Source organism: Biomphalaria glabrata, chromosome 4, assembly GCF_947242115.1.
Source record: "Biomphalaria glabrata chromosome 4, xgBioGlab47.1, whole genome shotgun sequence".
Lineage (NCBI taxonomy): Eukaryota > Metazoa > Mollusca > Gastropoda > Planorbidae > Biomphalaria > Biomphalaria glabrata.
In genome coordinates this window covers 13,657,382-13,676,412 of record NC_074714.1, presented here as the reverse complement: position 1 = coordinate 13,676,412, position 19,031 = coordinate 13,657,382, and the positions used below count along the sequence as shown (strand labels likewise).

The following is a 19,031-nucleotide window of genomic DNA, read 5'->3' as shown; positions in this document are numbered from 1 at the left end:
GACCTGTGGCACATTGAAGGTGGTATGAAGGCCAGCTTGCCAGAACACTGCATTGACCACCCCAGGCATGTGATCCACATCTGTGTTTAAGCCTTGAAAGAACCCAGCCCTGAAGTTTATCTAAGATTAGCTGGGGAAAGTAAAAGATATTGGTCATCGTACTGGCTACGCTACACCCTCGTTAGTGCACACATAATGTTAATAGAGAGCTATATCTGTATCATTTAAAAGATTAACGACCTAAATAAGCTCCTATTATGGATCAGACTTGAACATTTTGTTTGCTTGTATAGTTTATACTTTTTCCCCCGATGAATTAATAAAGATAATGGAAAACCAATATAACATTTGAATGCGTCTAACCTTGTTAAATAAAATGGATAAGAATTTATTATCATGTAATGTGACTACTCCGACTCTCTTATAGGGTAGATGTTAGATCCACTGAAAGATCAAATGTATTTACTAATTTTACATTCATAGTAAAATTCTATAATAATATTTATCAACATATTCAGTAAAAACACTTAACCAGTCGAGAAGTCGAATATAATCATAATCAACGACTTTGATAAGTACTTCGGTTTCTTTTGTTCATCATTGGACATTTTCAGTACAAAATTCTTGAAACAGTTTCCGTTTTTTTGTGAGCTATTATTATTATAGTTTATATGTATTTGCATAACAAAGCTCACAATGATCGTATAATACACGAATAATAAAACTACAACACTTTTATCTGTTGATAAGACTATCGAAATAAATCGTTATTAGCGACATTATTTCACAAATACTTTGAGTTGCCTTATATGTCAAGTGAAATATTTAGAAACATTTTTTTATTATGTCCTGTTTTTATTCTAGTTTAGTTTAAACTTTAGTTAAAATCTAATACACTTTTTTATTAGCCGCCCCCGAAAGGGGAAAAGAAGATATTAGTTTTGTGTGGAATGTCAGTCCGTGCGTCCGTGCGTCCGTCCGTCCGTCACGTAAACTATAAAAGATAGTGAAAATCCGACATAATAATATTTTAGACCATTCAAAGTTCTGATGCAACGGCTACTTTTTTTCTTTTCTGAAAGCGAAAAAAATAATTTTTTAAATCACATATGCAAACTGTTTTTTTTTCATAAAAATACACCACTTTTACAAATATTCACTATTAATAGTAACAAATACCGAAGGCTCTTTAGTAGGGGAGATAACTATGTACCATATTATTAACACATTTATGCAAATGGTTTTAGATCTGTGGTCAAAAATATTTTTTTTTACATTTGTATAGCTAAGTTAAGTAAGTTCTGTTATACAAAAGATGTTTACTTTTTTTTAAAGAGAAAAATCTATTTAGTATGCTTATACGTTGTACATAATTTAAAACAACAATTAATAAGTAGTTTTTCATATTATCTCGTCAACTGCGAAAGTATACGATCATTCCAGTACACTTAACTAAAAGAAAATTATTTTTTTTCGAAATTTTTTTCGTTTGAAGAGTTGAATAACAGATTGACCCTTTACAAAACAATTAGATCAATTAGATATTCATTATAAAACTTCATTTAGACCAGGTTTACATTCACCTATCCTTTGGACAGCTGGGGCACCACACAAGATCTGTCAACCTTCTTTCTCCATTCTTCTCTGTGATTTGTCTTTGATAGAATTTCTTTCTGATGTTCTTTCTGAAAATATTGAAACCTGCCTGAGTGGACCACTTCGAGGATTGATTTTGAGTTTGTTTCCACACAAACTGTCTTTGTAACTTTGTATTATTTATATTTGACTTTTAAGAACTTTTAAAACATTGTACAAAATTAGTTTTTCTAAATGTTGAAGTTTTATAAAAAAAATCCAACTCGCCATAGTGTATTGTGTATTACTATGTGTATTGTTGTGTGCAGTTTATATTGGGACTAAATGTAAATTCTGGGACAAGTCTATGTCTACATGTACATAGTTTTATGTATGTTGTAAGTAGGCTCTACATATACTGTAAATCAATAAAACAACGGGGATACAGTGTTTGTTTAAATTGCAGACACTAATGCTGCAGAAATCCAACCTGATATTTTTCTCTCGAGTCAACGCCCCTGTCAGAAAGACACTAATAAACGACACGTTCCCGAAACAAACAGGCAAGATGGAGGAGGGGCGGCACCACAACTCAGCGCTACCCTTTAACCTTTCAACCTTACACTCACAACTGTTGTATTTTTCTACCCCTTCAATGCGTGCGCAATCACCAGGGAGTTTATGTGCTAGCCAGTATAATAGATCCAAGGTATTTGTAATATGATATTAATATGGAACGTATACATATTTCATACCCCTAATTTCCCGTCTTTAGTTCCTAAAGAAAGGAGTTAAAACTTACAGTATTGATGTGATTAACAGTACGTTTGAATACATGGAAACAAATCCATAAACAGCTAACTTGTTGGTGTATCTGGTGTACAGAATACTGAAGTATTGATATGCGAAGTATCTTGTCCAACCATATACTGCAATCTGTTTCAATTTTCAGCATAATACATCACTTTTCATGGCTTATCTTGTAGCACATAACAATTTGTATTATTTAATTGGCCACAATGATTTTTCAATACGGCATACTCGACTTTATTTTGTCTATTTCAAAATCTATTCAAAATCTATTGTACCAATTTTAATTATGTAATTTTTAAAATTTAGTTCCATTACAATGCCAATTTTTTCGGACTATGAATTTGTTGGTATTGATATCTGTCATAAATACGACAGATAGGTCCGTAAGACCGAGCCTAAAAGTGACGATATTTACTTGAGGCCATTAGTGAAACCTTACCGTTCCCTTACTAGACGTACCAACTCTAATTACAACAAAGTTGTTTTGAGGAGATTGCTTATGAGCAGAACCAATAGGCCACCACTGTCTGTCTCTAAATTGGCACGTTTGATGAAGCCAGGTGGACAGGATAAAATAGCTGTGGCTGTAGAAGCCATCACAGATGACATCCGTATTCAGAAGTTGCCCAAGCTCAAGATTTGTGCACTGCCCATTGGTGACAAAGCAAGAGGACGTATCTTGAAGGCTGGTGGGGAAATCCTAACATATGACCAGCTTGCACTTCGTGCACCTAAAAGACAAAACACAGTTTTAGTTCCAGGTCCCAGGAAAGCTCGAAAGTCTTTCAGACATTTTGAATTGGCTCCCGGTGCACCACAGAGTCATACTGCTCCTATTGTACGCTCCGAGGGTCGCACATTTGAACGTGTTCGTGGTCGCAGAAAGAGCAGAGGATACAAGGCATAAAGAGACTTACTTGTCTGTAGTCAGTTTGACATTGTGTTTGTTTTACATGTTTCGGATGTTCCTTCAGAGTTGAAGATAGTTTACTTCCTAGTCCAAACCTCCCGCAGGACGACGGGGGATGGCAGCGGGCAGGGTTTGAACCCTCGACCGTCGATAAATCCGAACGACAGTCCAGCGCGCTAACCGCACGACCAGGCAGCCATTAAATAACATACTCATAAGACCAAATAGGAATAACATACTCATAAGACCAAATGCAAATAACATACTCATAAGACCAAATAGGAATAACATACTCATAAGACCAAATATAAATAACATACTCATAAGACCAAATATAAATAACATAGTCATAAGACCAAATATAAATAACATACTCATAAGACCAAATACAAATAACATACTCATAAGACCAAATATAAATAACATACTCATAAGACCAAATATAAATAACATACTCATAAGACCAAATACAAATAACATACTCATAAGACCAAATATAAATAACATACTCATAAGACCAAATACAAATAACATACTCATAAGACCAAATATAAATAACATACTCATAAGACCAAATATAAATAACATACTCATAAGACCAAATATAAATAACATACTCATAAGACCAAATATAAATAACATACTCATAAGACCAAATATAAATAACATACTCATAAGACCAAATATAAATAACATACTCATAAGACCAAATATAAATAACATACTCATAAGACCAAATTTAAATAACATACTCATACGACCAAATACAAATAACATACTCATAAGACCAAATATAAATAACATACTCATAAGACTAAATTTAAATAACATACTCATAAGACCAAATTTAAATAACATACTCATAAGACCAAATAGGAATAACATACTCATAAGACCAAATGCAAATAACATACTCATAAGACCAAATAGGAATAACATACTCATAAGACCAAATGCAAATAACATACTCATAAGACCAAATGCAAATAACATACTCATAAGACCAAATGCAAATAACATACTCATAAGACCAAATACAAATAACATACTCATAAGACCAAATGCAAATAACATACTCATACGACCAAATATAAATAACATACTCATAAGACCAAATGCAAATAACATACTCATAAGACCAAATAGAAATAACATACTCATAAGACCAAATACAAATAACATACTCATAAGACCAAATGCAAATAACATACTCATACGACCAAATATAAATAACATACTCATACGACCAAATATAAATAACATACTCATAAGACCAAATACAAATAACATACTCATAAGACCAAATGCAAATAACATACTCATACGACCAAATACAAATAACATACTCATAAGACCAAATATAAATAACATACTCATACGACCTAATACAAATAACATACTCATACGACCAAATATAAATAACATACTCATACGACCAAATATAAACACGGCGTAAACCAGGTTCGTGAATAGAGTTCTTCTCTGTGACGACCAGTGACCTTGAAGAACCCTAATTTAACGAGGAATAAAGTAGTTAAAAAATCTTCTGTTCTTTCTTTAATGTAGAGCAGACGACCAGTTCGTCCAAATCTGATGCAATTTTTGTTTTCTAGGTGCTAATGGCCTTTAATGATTTTTTATCTTTTGGAAAGCAAATTGTGTAGGAATTGTTGTCATAGACCCATACTGAGAAACTGGGGGCATGAACTTCTATTTTATGTACTCTCGTACTAATTGTTTTGCTTTAATTGTGTATTGTTATTTGCAATGTGCAATTGTAAAACATTTACTCATGGATAATAACGATTATAATAATTAGTATTGAATTAATTTTTGTATTCTCTGGCACTGCCAGAGTCGAGCTTCGTTGAAGGGAAACACAATTCACTGTAAACCCTTGAACAGTGTCCACTGAGACATTTTAAGATGATGTGACAGGTCTGCAGCGGTGCTACCCTTTTGACATGTAATAAGGATCCTCTTATGAAAGCGTACTGCTTCAAATGTGTTTACGAGGTTATTATTATTATTATTATGTTAGAAAAGAACGAGTATTCTTTCTCTGGCGCAGCCATGGGCCGAGTTTCGTTAAAGGGAAACAAAATTCATCGTCGTCCCTTTATCAGTTTCCACCGAGGAATTTTCTGGTGATGTGGTAGGTCTGCAGCAGTATTATTATTATTATTATTATTGTTATTATTATTTAAGCATTAATCAAGTAATAACGACATAACGATGAAATATAATGAAAGCATCAAATAAAGTGACACCGATATTAAAGTGACACCGATATATTACCGATGTAAGAACAAGATGGAGTCAAGAATTGCTCTTGAAGAATTCATTTCAATATGTCATTTGAATAAGACTATTCCAATTCGAGTCTATAGAGTCCAGTCGGTGTGATCATGTTTCTAAGAGATGACCATTGATTTGGAATGTTTTATTGACCTGCCAAAAAGTTAACTTAATTTGAAATAAATGAGTTCTTAAATCTCTCTGTAATAGGCTTTATGGACGGGAGCCGACCAGAGTTGATGTAGCTCTGGTATACTGGGTGCAAAGTGTATTTTGGGATGTTATACATCTCGGAAAGGTATCTTTTACTAAATAGTTCTTCAAGAGATGAAATATATGCCCAGGTTTGGCAGTCAATAAAATAAATGTCCATCTTTATAATCAATGAAATAATTGAAACTTGTCCTTAGGACTGCTGGATCTGCCTGGAACCTGAAGCAAATTTTACTTCCGTTCCAACAGACTATCCCCAGATTTCTTTCTAACTTCAGATTGTCTGAATTTCTCTCGTTCAAATTTACAATTACTTTTTTTTTTGGCCATCTTTTCTTTTTCTTTTTTATTAGCGGCCCCCGTAAGGGGAAAAAGCCGCTATTAGGTTTGTGCAAAATGTCCGTCTGTCCGTCTGTCCGTCTGTCCGTCTGTCACACTCAGATCTCGAAAACTAGAAGAGATATGAAAAATATTATTTCATCATTAAATCCGGCTTGAAAAGTTTAGGTGCAACGGCTACTTTTGGTTTTCTAAAAGCAAACCGTTTAATTTATAAAATTAATTATGCAAGCGATTTTTTCATAAAAATACACCAATTCTAAAACAATTACGTAAATGTAAGGGAGGCAATGTTACAATATACTAACAAAGATGGACAATTTTTGTGTATTTTCAGTATCACTAAGTCAAATATATTTTTAAAATGTACAGGAAATGTTTACAACAAATACAAATAATAGTTAAAGACGTTTTTTCTGGTCAACTAGCTGCTAAAATTAAAAGAAAACATTTCTGTTTGTTTATAAAGGCTAATAATGCACTTTGTATGTAAATATCACGCACATTTTTTTAAATGGACTTTTTATGCAGCGATTTTCGTGCAGTAGCGTAACGTCGCAACATGATCAGGTGCTAAACCAATTCCTTAAACTTTTTTAAAAAATCAGATTTTATTTATTTTTTGTTTAGTGCCCCCATCCGAATAAAAGAAGCTTATTTTTGTGCGTTTTGTCTGTTGGTCGGTCTGTCCGTCACGATTAGATTTAAAAAACTAGAACTCTAAAAGCTATTGAAAATCTGATTTACCCTTTAATGTTCCTCCCATAACATCTCAATAGTTTTAAGTATCTAAAATTGATTGTTCCGGATTTTTTTGTGCAAAACTAATCAACGCCAACAAATGTTTGTTTGCTCTTCTAACTTATATTACATTCAATTTCCATGCTTAAACGTTGCAAAAACACATTATCAATAATATGTTGTTCCGTTTTTTATGTAAATAGCATATTAATGCTAAATCATAATCTCTATACTGACTTATATTTCATTAAGTGTAAAAATGTTCCGGATATTGTTTTATAAAACATGAATTATGCCTAATGATTGTTTGAAATCACATAAGGCTTTTAAAAAAAGTAATTTACTAGAATTGATTACTGAAAATTACTTTTTAGACATTTAATTTTCTTGTAAAACATAACATAGAAGTTTTGTAATCGATAAAGAATGTTCCGGATTTTGTTTCTTACAAATCGTCGCCAGAAATTTCCGAATTTATTTAAAAATCTACTAACGCCAAATAATTGTTTGAACTCCCTCTTCTAATTAATAAACAAATAATCTTCTCATTTACGAAATAATGTTTTTACGGATTTTTATGAAAAATATTTTAACTCACTACTCTCTTACAGTACATTTAACTTTCTACCTAAAACATTAAAAAATCTAGTTATCGTTAATATTATGTTCCGATTTTTAAGGAAAACAGAATCCAAACACCAAAGTAAGGTATGAAAATCTCTCCACGTGGCTGTAGTACATCTAATTTTTATACGAGACCATCCAAAAAATTTAATTAACGGTATTACATTTATCTGAAATTCTCTTTTTCTTTTACTATTTATACAAACATCCGGAACAATCTATTATATAAACTTTTCAATTGTGTTCATACCTAAAAATTATTGCGATGTTTTGAAACGTAAAATAAAGGTTAATCAATTTTTAATAACTTTTAGTTGTTTTTTTTATATCAAGATAACGGACAGACCGACTGACAGACAAAACGCAAAAACAATGTGGCTTTGATCCTTTTTAAATAATATCTATTAGAACTCAGTGCACCAATGTTTATGAGCCCTCGTTAAATATCTCGTGTAAATAAAGACATTTTTTTTTATGGTACCGGTACTAGCCTATTGTGAGGTAATAGATTTTTTTTTCTTTGACGTCATATGAATGGACTCTTTAAATGTAATGTTAAAAGAACGCACTCGGTGCACCAATGTCTATTAACCCTCGAAAAAATTGCTTGTATTAATGAAAACATATTTTAGTCTAACTAAGCCTTGTGACGTAGTGTTTTTTTTTTCTTTGACGTCACATGGAATGAATTCTTTAAATGAAATGCTAAAAGAACGCACTCGGTGCACCAATGTCTATGAACACTCGAGAAATGGCTCGTGTTGATAAAGGTGATTTTTAGTCTAGCTAGGCCTTGTGACGTAGTGTTTTTTTTTTCCTTTGAAGTCATATGGAATGAATTCTTTAAATGAAATGCTAAAAGAACGCACTCGGTGCACCAATGTCTATGAACACTCGATAAAAGGCTCGTTATGATGAAGGCGATTTTTATTCTAGCTAGGCCGTGTGACGTAGTGTTTTTTTTCCTTTGACGTCATATGGAATGAATTCTTTAAATGAAATGCTTAAAGAACGCACTCGGTGCACCAAAGTCTATGAACACTCGATAAATGGCTCTTATAGATGAAGGCGATTTTTAGTCTAGCTAGGCCGTGTGACGTAGTGTTTTTTTTTCCCTCTGACGTAATATGGAATTAATTCTTCAAATGAAATGAAAAAAGAACTCGGTATAGTAATGTTTATTAAGCCTCGTTATGTGACTCGCGTTTAAAAAAGGAATGATATCTTGATTTAGATCTAATCTAGATTTTTTAAACTAGATCTAGATTTTTATTACAGTATATCTAGATCTGGATTTATATTCTAATTAAAATTATTTTAGAGTCTAGATCTAGAATTTCTAGATCTAGTTTAGACTAAAATAGACTAGATTAAGATGTAGAATTTCAATTTCTAAACTTAAAGTGTAAAAAAAAGTGTAGATTTTCATTTCCAAACGTTTTGATCAATATTGTAATGTTTTAATATACTAAAACTAATCTACTATTTTTTTTATTAAATTTAAATTTAAATTTACGGCAAATGAATCTTTGAAACATTATTACTTTTGACCATCGGATGGCTGCCTGGTCGTGCGGTTTGCGCGCTGGACTGTCGTTCAGATTTATGGATGGCCCAGGGTTCAAACCCTGCCCGCTCCCATCCCCCGTCGTCCTGCGGGAGGTTTGGACTAGGAAGTAATTATCTTCAACTCTGAAGGAACATCCGAAACGTGTAAAACATTTTACATCAAAATTAAATCACCTCTTGAATATTATTTGCGAATATGCAGATCCGACAGGGATCCGACTTCGACGGGGGCCGCCTCTGAGTTTGTGTAACACAAACTCTCTTTGTAATCTTGTTGTTCCCCTTTTTATGTTGGAGCTTTCAGATGACTAGACCAATATATGAGATGAACTGTTGGAGCGTTCAGATGACTAGACCAATATATGAGATGAACTGTTGGAGCGTTCAGATGACTAGACCAATATATGAGATGATCTGTTGGAGTGTTCAGATGACTAGACCAATATATGAGATGAACTGAAAAGTGGTTTTCAAATCAGGGAGTTCTCCATATAGTTTTCTTTCTATTGGGGTGCCATCACAATTACATTTACTCTTTTCTTTTCTATCTCTTCTTCTTCCTCTTAACTCTTCCTCTTAACTCTCTCTCTCTCTCTCTCTCTCTCTCTCTCTCTCTCTCTCTCTCTAGTTATGAATCTTTAATTTACTCTCTCAATCCCACTTTCAAATTGTTATCCTCCTTTCTATTTCCATTTATTAGTTCACACTTTCTTTAAAGTCAAATGTATAAAAGATGGAGGGGGTGAAAATAATCCTAATAAGGCTTGACTTCAACTCCAAGATCAATGAGGAACGAGCGGTGAAAACACGCAACTAAAAAAAAAAAAAGTGATTCATTTACAATGTGGCACATAAAAGTATGGCTGATTAGCTAACACAATAGAGTGCAGCGCCAGTGACGATAATGTCGCGGTTTGACTACCCATACTGACCTATTTCTTGATCTATTTTTCAATGATAACCAGTGACGTAGCTAGGGATATGGGGGCACGGGAGCTTGAACTCTTTAGAGGGCCCAGCATTTTGACATTCGACTTCATGACATGAGATAATGGCGTATTATGTTAATGTAAAAAACTAATTTCGGACACTTATTTGGGCCCCCACTTGGGATTTTTCAACTTAATTAACCCTCCTCTCCCGACTCTAGGTACGCCACTGACGAAAACTAAAATATGAATGTTTAGTTTACTATATTATTTGAACGTTAAGTAAGAATTGATTTTTTATGTTACTGGGGTGTTTTTTTTTTTTTTTTTTGCTTAGTCTGCCTGTCTTACTCCGTCTGTCTTAGTTTGTATATATGTATCATGCCCACAAGTCTGCCCAAGAAACCTAGCTAAACCTAAAATATCAGTCTATTCTAGAGACCACCACAATAGCCAACCTTTTAAACCAACACGTTTTCAGTGTATGAATTCAAAAGTAACAGCTGGCAGCCTCATTAACCAGGCTCAAGCTTTACACCACAAAACATTTACTACCAGGCTTGACCTTTAGTGAAGTAATACTTCGCTCTTGATGTATACCATTTTAAAACTCACACATCCTCACACAAACACATTAAATTGGGCCAGTATCACTGTATATGCAATATACATATATATATATATATATATATATATATATATATATATATATATATATATATATATCGCGACACCCATGTATTGACTATGCAGTAGGATTTAACGCTTGGCCAGCCATGCGTAGGGGGTAAAATGGTTAAACGTCCTGCTATTATAACCCGCAACAAGTGATGAATGACGTTGATTAACAGTCCACGTGTACAGCTCACGCTTTGAGGTGGTCGGTGATGGAAAGAAGGTTAGGTGAGGGGGGGGGGGAGGTGGTTGTAAGTGGAAATGAGTTAGGGAGGGGGGGTGCATGTGTGTAATAACATTTTTTGTAGTCGTGTGTTTTGTTGTGTCTGTGAGGGTGAGCTGTTATGTGATGCTATGCTGATTTATTTTGTGAGTCATTCTCATTCATATATATATATATATCTTATCTTATCTTATATGATACAGACGTTACTTCAAGAAAGAAGATGATTACGTCCTACGCGTCATGCATCCAGTCGTGCATATTAACCAATGACCTAAATTCTGCTAAGTCACTGGTATATGAACCCTCTTTTAAAACCATTAGTTTGTTACATATTTAGGTTTTGTCAATCATTTAATCGCGAATGGCTCAATTAACCATTAGACATAATATCTATTTTTATCTTATTCCAAATTGTTACAAACCTTATATCAACTGACCGTCTGTCTGGTAAAAGGTAATTCATTATTTTGTTTGGCATCTCAAACAAGGGAAAACATCTGTACTTGACTGAAGGTGGTAGTAAAAGCTGAATTAGTCCGCTTTATAGGTCTCCGCTTTAAAGTAAGTTTGAAACAAACAATAGATAACTATACAATCTTCTATAGCCATAAGCACCTCATTAGTAGAGTGGTTACCACGTCGGCTTGGGGAGGCGTGAGCCATGAGTTCGGATTCAGGTCGTTCCCCCTTTTTCTTTTCCGTAAATGCTTTAAAAAAACGATTAAAAATTCACGCAGATCTCCCTTTTTTTCTTACCTCCTCCCCCCCCCTCCATTGTCTCAACTGGTCCAGTCACGTGATAGGATCATAGCGTAGTGAGAAAACTAAAAGCATGAAATAGCGCTAAATAAAAAAAGATTGGTCAAAATATTTCTAATCGCACAGATTTATTGTTGTTGGTCTAGATCTATTACAAATTTAATGACATGACTGATCCAAACTAATTGATACAAGGAGTTCATTCACCAATCGTTAACAAACAACATTTAGTCACGTGATATATTGATAAAAACAAAAAACTATCACGTGATAGCCATTGTGTATTAAAAATTAGATCGTAACTTGTATAGAAGAGATAGAGAATCACGTAAGATTAATAATAATTATTTTAAAAAAATATAAGTGTACGCTAAATGAATATATGGAGATGCTGTGGCTGAGGGGTAAAGCACTTGGAACCTTAAGTCCCGTGTTCGAATCCTGGTGAAAACACTTCGGATGCCAATTTTGAGTTTGTGTTTCCACACAAACTGTCTTTGTAAACTTGTTTTTAAAGATTCTAGATAAAGTTATATGGATAAAAAAAAATAGAAGAAACATTTTTTTACTAGTCATATAGTGACTTCAACTAATCGATACACAGATGATTATGAACAGATGTGGTCATGGTTTGAATCAAGTTCATTCAGTTACGTTAGAAGTTGTGGTACCTTAAGAGATATATTTTCTTATTCTCCAGTTTCTATTTGTCAATTCTTTCTAGTGATATTTCTCACTCATTTATTTGTGATTCCCTTTTTGATTATCTATCACTCTCTTTTTGTTTATCTATCTCTTTTTGTTTATCGACCATTCTCTTTCAGTTTATCAATCATTCTCTTTATCTATCATTCTCTCCTTTATTTATTTCATGGCGCTCTTTTTCTATTTCCCAAAAATGTTTTTATATTCTTCTTGCAGTATTCTGAACGTTTATGAAACACTATATTTTACATCCAAACATATACGTTATTAGTTCTCTTACATACAAACATATACGTTATTAGTTCTCTTACATCCAAACATATACGTTATTAGTTCTCTTACATACAAACATATACGTTATTAGTTCTCTTACATCCAAACATATATATATTTCTTACATTCTCTTATTCCTTGCTTGTTTTCTTACATACAAACATACATCTTTTTTGTTCTCTTTACAGACAGTAAAAAGTTCTCTTGCATACACGCAAATGGAGGAGCGATGGCTGAGCGGTCAAGCGCTTGGCTTTAGTACCGGGCTGGGATTTTTAATTTCGGGTTCTTTGGGGGAAAGTGAAGGCGGCTGACCATTGTGCTGGCCACATGAAACCCTCGTGGACCACAGAAACAGATGGCCTTTACATCATCTGCGTTATAGATCACAAGGTCTGAAAGGGGAACTTACTTTTACTTTACCAAACATGCAAATACATTGTTTCTTCAATATCCCTGTATGTGTTCCCCCTTTTTTTTTGTGTGCAAGTCTACCTTCCTCTGTATCTCTTGGCGCTCTCCTTGTGCTAGGCTAATGGACAATTACACAATCATAGTTTTAAATAAGTGCTTGTATCATACTTGTCATAGAAGTACGAGCTTTATACCATTTTATCATGTTTATTACCTTGGATAAAATGTACATACTCGTGTATAAATACTTATTTCCCATCAATAAGTTATTGATCATCAGCATATGTCACACCTGTCTCTTAGTACGCTATCGTTATGAAAGGCTTTTTTTTTCCTTCATGCTATAATTACTTTTCCCGTCTAACAACACATTTCGGAAAACTCCCTAATGTGTTTTGATAATCATACGTTTTTTTGTAAGAAGAAAACAAGGTGACGAAGGAAAGTAGTGTTGTTTACATAAACTCTCAGGCGGCCTCAGCGGGCTTGTTTTTTTTTTTTTTTTTCAATGGTTGAGTTGAGTTACTTCTAGTATCACTGCAAAATTATTATAATAATACAGCGTAATAACGATAATTTCGTGCATAGTGAGCACATTGTATGCACTGCTGGATTTACCTTTAGGGGCCAAACCTGCTTGGTGGACCGCAAAACGTTTCCAGGGATATTCTCAATCCTTTTGAAGAAATAATTAAAAAAAAAAGGCTTATGCTGATCCCATATCTCTGAATCTTAGGGTCTTATCAAATGTAAATTAGGCTCTGCTTGTATTTAACTTCTTATTAAAATATTAAATGTTATGCTGCTTGACAAAATCATAAACCAGAATATCTAAAGTAACGAACACCAAGAATGGCTGTGTGTCTATTTACTGGCATTAGTGAAGTTTTAGTATGTACTGAAACTGTTTCATAAGCCCTTTGTGTGCAATGAAGCATAAACTGATGATTGGAAATGAAACACAAATTACTCTGTATCTCCAATGCCTTAGGCGTATCTATAAGTAAGTTGGAACAATAAAATCACCAACGAGTATGTCTTGCAAAAGAAAAAAGAAAGAGAAGTGACCAGCACTTTGGCACTCTGTTCAGCAGCAGGCGTCTTTGATGGCTTTGATATGTGGATCGCAAGTCACATGATCGACTCCCGCAGGTAATGCAGTTTGGAGATCTACTGAAGATCCTTGCTGTTAAGTTTTCAAGCGTGAAATAATATGTCACAACATTGATAACAAAGCTGTAAGTAAAAAAAAGGATTTGACTACCCCTTCCCTCCCTATTATTATTATATCTTTGTATATATAGCGCTACTTTCATGCTTATAGAATGCTTTCATGCTGCCTTTAGGCGCTCAGTAAACACAACTCTGCCCGAGTCGGGTGTCGAACCTCGAGCCCCCTTCTAGGTAGCCAAGCCAAGCCAAGTTCAAGCGCACTTGGCCTCTCGACCTCGCTTCCCACCCTACCCAGGAGAGCTAGAATAAGGAGGGCTCTTGCACATCTGGGGGGGGGGGGGGAGCTGAAAATGATGCAGACTCTGCTGCTTTAGTATGCACAAACTGTGGGCGCTCAAGTGATGTATGTTTAACTGAATTTTGGATTTTGCAAGGGGAAAGAATAGTATCTCTCTAAATGTTAAATTCCGAAAAAAAAATCTAATTGCTTACCGGTCCAAATGTGGATATAGGAAGTGTGACTTTGGACTATAATAGTTGAGGATCATTACAGGAACCTGATGTGAATAAATGAAAGTCTCAGACTCTACTATGCCAATTCCTCTAAACTAGTTCGAACACAAAAATTTGCTATTTGTAAATTCAATATCTAAAAGTATAAAGAAGTTTTAAATTCACTAATAGACCATCAAACTACAATGGTGGTCATTGTTGCTAGGGGCAGTGGCGTAGCAATCATGGCGCGGAGGGGTTAATTGCGCCCTGGGCGAAGACCAATAAAGCCCCAAACGGGCTCTTGTGATAGGAAAAAATAAATAAATAAAAATAATTGTCAAACGTCGTTACTGAAATTATGAAGTCTGCTCAAGGAAGATAACTCTTGCATTATTTCAAATACTACATGTTTGATTTTATTTAAACATTCTGAAAGTGCTTAGAGATTTTTTTCTTTAATATTAAAGTGTTCACTGGTTTAGAAACATAAATTAACATTATAATGTGACAGTGAATATCAAGATGTTTTAATTTGACGAATGTCTCAGGTCTTTAATAATAATGCTAAGTGACTGCACTCTGGTCACTATCAACTCTAATGTAATGTAAGCACATACCGTCGTAGTCCCGAACCCCGGCACACTGGTACCCTGCCACGCCCCTGACAAGGTGGAGATAATGCGGATTTAAAGCTAAATCGTTTCCATGTGTATTAGCCTCGTTATGGCCCCCTTTAACTTCGTCTCATCATCTACAGTGTGTGTGTGTTTTCACATGAGAGCGTCTTGGAACTGGAATGATGAAATATTGTTCTATCCAGCAAGGACGCTAAGGTCTAAGCTTACGTAAATGTTGGTGTTAATTATACATTTCAAACATTTGGCACACAATGGCCAGCACGTGGTGGCTTATCGTCCCCGACATCTGTCTGCCGCTGTGAATGCCGTCTGTTAAGCCCTGTGAGTGCTCAGAGCTGTTACAGAAGGCAACATTCTGTCCGTTGTATTTCAATAAGCTTACATAGGAGAAATGTTACTGTATCCTCTTACTTTTAACGAGGAGGTGTCTCGGTGAGCTGTAACAGGCGGTGTGTTGCTAGATGTGAAATCTTGTCAATAGAAATGTCTTCACTATGTAGCGTTGCTTTCTTAGCAATCAACTTGTCCTTGACTTGACCTTCCTTTTCACTTGACTTTGTGTAGACACTCTTTCAGCGAGTTGATTATCTAGTATCTATTCAAGTTGGACGTTGAGTTGTTGTTTTGAGTCCGACCAACTCGATTGGCTACCTGGCTTTATTTGTTGAAACTAAAGGCGGTTGATCGTTGTGCTGGCCACATGACACCATCGTTAACCATTGGCCAAAGAAACAGATGATCTGCTCTATAGATCGCAAGATCTGAAAGGGGAACTCACAGGGTTCTTCATCGCCGAGTTCGTCAACATCATTGAGACGGTCCCTAGCGGAAGCAGAGCGAGTCGTGCGGGGAAAGGTTCACGAAGGCGCTCCTTTGCTAGGACACAGCGGCGTCATGATCCTAAGAGCTGAGTACATGCTCCGGCTTTATGTTACGAGCACCATCGAAGTGGTGGCCACCATTCCTTACAACATCGACCTGGACAACATGGAGAACTCAGTTAAATCTATTAGTTATTGTCACTCAATATTCATGCGTCTCTCTGGCTCACTTTCTTTATTCGTTTCACTCTTTTTTGCCCGTAGCATGCAAAATATCTTTGTCAACGCAATATATAGGGTATGTTTCATTTTTCTATATACACACACCTCTAAATATTGAAATAATCAAGTTTTTTTTTCTTTTATAAACATGATGGAGATATATCAATAAGGGCCAATATTAGGCAATTGGAGGTCATAGGCGAATTGAATAGTGAGGCTCCAAATGAAGTGAATATTGAGGCTCCATGTGAAGTGAATAGTGAGGCTCCATGTGAAGAGAATAGTGAGGCTCCATGTGAAGAGAATAGTGAGGCTCCATGTGAAGAAAATAGTGAAGCTCCACGTGAAGTGAATAGTAAGGCTCCATGTGAAGTGAATAGTGAGGCTCCATGTGAAGTGAATAGTGTGACCCCAAAATGAAATAGAAAAACAAAAAATTAAGACATAGAGCTATATAGTTCTGCTTGTAGACATAGAGCCATAGAGTTCTGCTTGTAGACATAGAGCTATGGAGTTCTGCTTGTAGACATAGAGCCATAGAGTTCTGCTTGTAGACATAGAGCTATGGAGTTCTGCTTGTAGACATAGAGCTACAGAGTTCTGCTTGTAGACATAGAGCTACAGAGTTCTGCTTGTAGACATAGAGCCATAGAGTTCTGCCTGTAGACATAGAGCTATGGAGTTCTGCTTGTAGACATAGAGCTACAGAGTTCTGCTTGTAGACATAGAGTTATGGAGTTCTGCTTGTAGACATAGAGCTATGGAGTTCTGCTTGTAGACATAGAGCTATAGAGTTCTGCTTGAAGACATAGAGCTATAGAGTTCTGCTTGTAGACATAGAGCCATAGAGTTCTGCTTGTTGACATAGAGCTACAGAGTTCTGCTTGTAGACATAGAGCTACAGAGTTCTGCTTGTAGACATAGAGCTGTGGAGTTCTGCTTGTAGACATCGAGCTATGGAGTTCTGCTTGTAGACATAGAGCTATGGAGTTCTGCTTGTAGACATAGAGCCATAGAGTTCTGCTTGTAGACATAGAGCTACAGAGTTCTGCTTGTAGACATAGAGCTACAGAGTTCTGCTTGTAGACATAGAGCTGTGGAGTTCTGCTTGTAGACAAAGAGCTATGGAGTTCTGCTTGTAGACATAGAGCTAAGGAGTTCTGCTTGTAGACATAGAGTTATGGAGTTCTGCTTGTAGACATAGAGCTATGGAGTTCTGCTTGTAGACATAGAGCTATAGAGTTCTGCTTGTAGACATAGAGCTATAGAGTTCTGCTTGTAGACATAGAGCCATTGAGTTCTGCTTGTAGACATAGAGCTACAGAGTTCTGCTTGTAGACATAGAGCTGTGGAGTTCTGCTTGTAGACATAGAGCTATGGAGTTCTGCTTGTAGACATAGAGCTAAGGAGTTCTGCTTGTAGACATAGAGTTATGGAGTTCTGCTTGTAGACATAGAGATATGGAGTTCTGCTTGTAGACATAGAGCTATAGAGTTCTGCTTGTAGACATAGAGCTACAGAGTTCTGCTTGTAGACATAGAGCTACAGAGTTCTGCTTGTAGACATAGAGCTGTGGAGTTCTGCTTGTAGACAAAGAGCTATGGAGTTCTGCTTGTAGACATAGAGCTAAGGAGTTCTGCTTGTAGACATAGAGTTATGGAGTTCTGCTTGTAGACATAGAGCTATGGAGTTCTGCTTGTAGACATAGAGCTATAGAGTTCTGCTTGTAGACATAGAGCTATAGAGTTCTGCTTGTAGACATAGAGCCATTGAGTTCTGCTTGTAGACATAGAGCTACAGAGTTCTGCTTGTAGACATAGAGCCATAGAGTTCTGCTTGTAGACATATAGCTACATAGTTCTGCTTGTAGACATAGAGCTACAGAGTTCTGCTTGTAGACATAGAGCTATAGAGTTCTGCTTGTTCACATAGAGCTATGGAGTTCTGCTTGTAGACATAGAGCTATAGAGTTCTGCTTGTAGACATAGAGCTATGGAGTTCTGCTTGTAGACATAGAGCTATGGAGTTCTGCTTGTAGACATAGAGCTACGGAGTTCTGCTTGTAGACATAGAGCCATAGAGTTCTGCTTGTAGACATAGAGCCATAGAGTTCTGCTTGTAGATATAGAGCCATTGAGTTCTGCTTGTAGACATAGAGCTATAGAGTTCTGCTTGTAGACATAGAGCCATAGAGTTCTGCTTGTAGACATAGAGCTACAGAGTTCTGCTTGTAGACATAGAGCCATAGAGTTCTGCTTGTAGACATAGAGCTACAGAGTTCTGCTTGTAGACATAGAGCTACAGAGTTCTGCTTGTAGACATAGAGCCATAGAGCTCTGCTTGTAGACATAGAGCCATAGAATTCTGCTTGTAGACATAGAGCTACAGAGTTCTGCTTGTAGACAGAGCTACAGAGTTCTGCTTGTTTGTGATTTGATCCATGTTTCGCAATTTTTTCTTTAAAAAAAATATTTCTAGAGTCCTGTGCGAGACCCCCACCCTAGGCAGCTGCCTAGTTTGCCTATACCTATGACTGGCCCTGTATTAATATACAATATTAATGTCCGGTCTTTGATTTATAGCTTTGCTCTGTCAATGTTACCTATTCGTGTAGGCGTG

General features: G+C 35.7%; 1 protein-coding gene and 1 pseudogene across 1 annotated transcript in view; both read left to right on the top strand.

Annotated features, from left to right (window-relative positions):
* The window catches only part of LOC106054061 (potassium voltage-gated channel protein Shal-like), a 210,503-nt gene that overhangs the window by 36,953 nt on the left and 154,519 nt on the right, over positions 1–19,031 (top strand). The window lies entirely within an intron of this gene.
* Positions 2,705–3,322, top strand: LOC106070629 (60S ribosomal protein L18-like; annotated as a pseudogene).